This window comes from Pteropus vampyrus, unplaced genomic scaffold (assembly GCF_000151845.1).
Source record: "Pteropus vampyrus isolate Shadow unplaced genomic scaffold, Pvam_2.0 Scaffold43, whole genome shotgun sequence".
NCBI classification, from domain to species: domain Eukaryota; kingdom Metazoa; phylum Chordata; class Mammalia; order Chiroptera; family Pteropodidae; genus Pteropus; species Pteropus vampyrus.
The window spans coordinates 1024678-1029863 of record NW_011888824.1 but is presented as its reverse complement, the minus strand read 5'-3'; the positions used below and the strand labels follow the sequence as shown (position 1 = coordinate 1029863).

At 32.7% G+C, this 5186-nt stretch overlaps 1 protein-coding gene across 1 annotated transcript in view; it reads left to right on the top strand.

Moving 5' to 3' along the window:
* The window catches only part of AKAP7 (A-kinase anchoring protein 7), a 127155-nt gene that overhangs the window by 35587 nt on the left and 86382 nt on the right, over positions 1 to 5186 (top strand). The window lies entirely within an intron of this gene.

Genomic DNA, 5186 nt, shown 5'->3' with positions numbered 1-5186 from the left:
GGTAGCTATTATCATTAGTAGTAATAATAATAATAACAATAATAAATAGCCCCCACACTCCTACCATCACAACTATTACTTTTCTTAAAATCTCTTGACTTCTTTGACAGTAGCACCCTACACCTGTGGTCTGCTCCAGCAGCTCATCAGCACTGTGAAACCTTTGGCTGTTCGTCTGCCAGAGCTATTCTATTTCTGATAGCTATCTATCACCATAACTTCCCACCCCTCTTACTAATTTATTTCCTCCATTACTGCTCATGCTTCAGAACCTCAGTGAGGCCTCTGATCTCCTCGTCCTGGCCAATGTAGTTTATTCCTTGTTAAACTAGTCAAGGCCCCGTGGTACATGACTCTCTTGGGGGCTTTTTTGGGTGTCTTGTGTTCCTGTTCTGTTTGACCTGGCTGGCAAGCACCGATGTTAGATTGGTTCATTCATTCGCTTTTTGCCCCAACACCAGGGCAAAATAAAATCAGACTCCTTGGTACGGCCTACAATATTCTTTGTGGTCTGGTCTCCTGCCTACATTTTTTATCTTATCATGTTCTCTCTCCTTACCCACTGTGCTCCAGTTACACTGCCCCCTTTCAGATACTGGGACTCAACAATTTCTTGCTATAGAACTTTTGCAAATGCCTGAATAGACCCTCTCTTTGACCCTTTTCATTTTTTAGCTCTTAAATCTCACCACCTCGAAGAATCTTTCCCTGTCCCCTGTAAAGAGAGTATCTTTATAAGTAACTTCTTTATGATTGTAACCAGTGTGTTTCCTTCATAAGTCTTATCCCAAGTTGTAATTACAAAATTTTCTATTTGTTTGACTGTCTTTTTTACTGAATTAAGTTTCATGAGAAGGACCATGACTGTTTTGTTGACCATTGTTTACCTAGTACCTTCTATAACATGTGACACATGAAAAGCATTAATAAGTATTTACCAAATGAATGAGAAAATGAAGAAATCATAGTCATGTAGATTGGATCTAATGCAAGTGTGTTTTCCAAACTCAGCAGCAAGCCTCCTGTCCAAAGCTACCTTAACAGGTAAGAATGAGGCTTGGACCTGCTTAATTCAAGTCCCTGTACCAAGTCCCTATCTGCTACTGCATTTGGCTCTTAGAATTCCATATAGTCTTAGGAAAAGAGGTGTCTTTTATCTACTTAAGACTAATCTCTTCAGCTGTGTTCTTGATCTGATAGTTATAATCTGGAACTTGCTCTACTAGTTATTTCTTCTCTCTCCTGCACGTCTGTATTTTCATCCTTTTCTCTTCTTCAGGTCATTTCTCCCAACTTTATTAACTTGATAACATCTTTCCTATCCCTGAACAAATAAACAAACAAGTAACAAAAAGCCTGAGAAATAACAAAAAAAAAAATACTCTTCCTTGATCTTGAATCTCCGACTAGCTTCTGCATTGTACCTCTCCTACTCTTGCTAGCCAAAATCTTTAAAAGAGTAGCCTGTATTATTTGCCTCCAATTCTTTAGCTGTGCTTACTTTCCTTTCTTTAACCTCCTGCAGCTGTAGGTTACAACCTACTCAAATACCATGAGATTCCAGATGAATTTTAGGATGATTTTTTTTTGTTTCTTCCAGAAGCACCATTGGAATTTTGATAGGGATTACATTTAATAAGGACTATAGATCATTTTGGATAGTATTGACATCTTAGTAACATTGTCTTCCAGTCCATGAACAGGAAATGTCTTTCCATTTATTTGTATCTTCTTTAATTTCTTTCAGCACTATTTTGTAGTTATCAGTTTGTAAGTTTTTTTGCCTCCTTGTTAAAGTTTATTCCTAAGTATTTTATTATTTTTGCTACTATTATTAGTGCAATTGTTTGCTTAATTTCTTTTCCAGTTTGCATCACTGATCTTTTGTAAGACTCACTTCAAGTTTCACTTCCAAAATAAAGGCTTTTTCTGATTTTCAAAGTAGCAATGACAATTTCCTCCCATGGCCTGTAGGTAAATAAATATCTGCTGTAGAAACTAATACCACATTGCATTTGGTTGTTTAGAAATCTGTCTTTCTCAACTAGAGTGAAAGCCCTTTGAGGGAATCTTTCATCTTTGTTCTCAGAGCATGATACATAATAGAGGTTCGATAAATATTTTTTAAGAGATGTATAAACCAATAAAAAAAGTAGGTAAAACATGAGAATCTAATTGAAGGAATATTTAACCTTAGATGATCTCTCTTCCCTCATTTATATTCGTGTCTAAATCTTTACATGAGAATAAAATCCAGTCTTGGTATCTAGAATCCCCTACAGATGATGTGCTAGAGCTTGGATTAGCTGGTTATTAGGATAAGAAGGGACCTGAGAGATAACTTGTGGCCTCATCACTGTTATCGTCAAGGTTAAATGACCTGTCCAAGAACACAAGTTGAATAATAGAACTGGGCTGGTGTTAAAATGCTCAATTTGGTTATCTTTTTTTCTCAGTTTTAGTGGAATGAATGTGATTCCTCTGGTATCAAGGTGTAATTTTAAAAGCTTGCTTTTAAGAATGAGACATTTAAAAATTCTATTTGACAATTTTACACAGCAATCAATTGGAAATATCTATTTAAATTGATGAGTATTAAATTTTTAAATTGAAGTTTGTTTTAACGTTATGTCAGCCTTTATGTATAGATGACTTACAAAAACCATTTAAAATGAAACAGTTTAAACAGCATATGGAAATAAGAATCCTTTAAGTAATAATAACATAGGAATGACAAAAGAAAAGTTGGTTTTTATTTCTTTAAAGCTTTAGATAGCTAAAAAGTGATTCTAAAATTTTATTGAGATTTTTCATATTATTTGTGTCATAATTTTACTATAGCTTACAATGGTATTAGAAAGTATTTCTCAACTGGAAACCATGGAAAGAACTTGCCACTTCCTATTGTATGGTGTATTGTTTAATCACAAATAGTCTTTTTAAAACCAAAACATAACTTATTATTTATGTTGCATCCACATACTGAAATAGAATATGTAGATTTAAGAATATATTAGGACCACCTAATTTACATTAGTATTCTAGATTGTTCTTATTAATAAAGCTCTTTGTATACCTCAATAAAAAATAAACCTTTGGGCTTATTCTCAAATTATAGATCATGCTATCATATAAATATCCTTCACAATTTTAGAAAAAGGGAAAAATGGCAAAAGAGAGAAAAAAATAAATATTTTCTTTGCTAGAAAGTATGTATAATTAAAAATACATGATTTTTATTAAAATTGATCTGTTGCAGTTTACATTGAGACAACTTTTAGCAACTTCTTTACATTTTAGGTACACATTTATTCTTTCTACATATTTAAAAGAGTTCATCTGAAGAAAATCTTCTATATAAAAATAAATATATATATAAAACTTAAAAAAAAAAAACAGGTAAAACTTCTCAGTACCTAGCATGCTCAATAAATATTTAGTGAATAGATGCAAAAAAAAAAAAAAACCCACAAAAAATCTAATATAAAACTATTTGTTAGGATAACAAATGTTTCATTTCTTTATTAAATTATTCCTTTTAGTGTTATATTACATAGCAACGTCTCTTGGTATTTAAAAAATATTTTAAGAAATTGTTTTTCAGACAATTCGCATCTTTAGCTATAAGGTAAATATATTTAGGAAGAATTCCTAGCTAACTTTTGGAGGATATCTGATGTATTTGCTCTGTGATTTTCTATTTAGTGCTTGAAGGAATGTCTGTCATATTAGGAGGAATTGAATAATCTCAAATTATTCATAAGCTTCTCTTCCAGAACATACGTTTACATAGATGAAAATGACATGTTGTAAAAACTCTTCTTATCTCAAGAATGATGTTCCAATAACCATTACTCAATACTTTGGCTAAGCCATAGATTATAATGTATTAGGAATATAAAATCAATATTAGGAAGTACTTTTCAAAAAGGCAGCATTTTCTTTTTCCCTGTTTTTATGTACCTAGAGAATATCTGTACTAGAAAAACACATTAAAAAAAATGAAATGTACTTTTTTGTGACAAATATTATTTAAAATAGTCTTGTGAATAGATAGCCATCATCAACTATTTCAGGCTCAGTGAATAATGAGAACTCTTGGGTCAAAATTTGATGTAACCGAAATCAGTAAATTGAAAATTTTTTTCTTTAGAATCAATTGATAATAAGATTGTTATCTCAAATAAAATATGTAAAAACTAATGTATACAGTAATGAACAATGCAAATGCCTACTATTTTAATTTCTGTTAATTCCCTTTTTTATGTCTCTTGTATTTGTTGATAATTCTGACAATAAAGTCCTTCTCTTTATGGAGCTGAACTCTGTCCCATGAGACTACAAACTCCATGAAAGCAGGGACGTGTTTGCTGTCTTTAGCAGATAATGTGCCTGACAAATATGAGAAGTGCTCAGTAAATGACTGAACAAATGAATTTTTATTTTCATACTTTCATGATATTTCTGTTTTCTGATGGTATAAACATGTTACTAAATTTCTATCAGAAGTTCCTTTATAATTCCTCAAATACTTGAAGACTTAGAAAATATGCCCTAATGCCTTCACTCAAATACTAGTAACTTAAGAAGTTAGTTTACCATGATATATGTTACACCATCAGACATTGCCAGTGTTTGTTTTTGACTCCTAAAAACAACAGGTTTGTATGATTCAGCCTAATATTTTAACTCCAGGTCTATTTAAAACAGTTGAGAATATGCCAAAATAGAGAGGGCCAAAGCTGGGTTATGACAGGAGAGTGGAGAAAAGATATACCTGTCTGCAATTTATATGAACTGAAAGTTGATAAGTAAATTACAACAGTAATTGTTATCAGTACACTCTTGTTGTTTTAAAACCTGTGTATGCTGGACCGTTGCCTTTCTTTCTTGGATGCCCAACATCTAAACTCTTCCCCAACATCTTCCATGTCGAATACATTCTTTCACAGATTCCTTCGGTGCTAGAAACATGATCTTGCTTTAGCCTAGACTTTGAATTGGAATCTAGTAACTTGAACAAAAAAGAATGGTGCAGAATCCATTCTCAGGATAGGTTGTATCATCCTGCCACCAGTCTAAGGCAGGTGGCAGCAGTTCTAGCCCTTTATATGCTGCGCACTGTTTCAGTAGTATCAGCTGGAAGATGTAGTGGTGTCACTGGATCTGTTCCCCTGCATAACTCT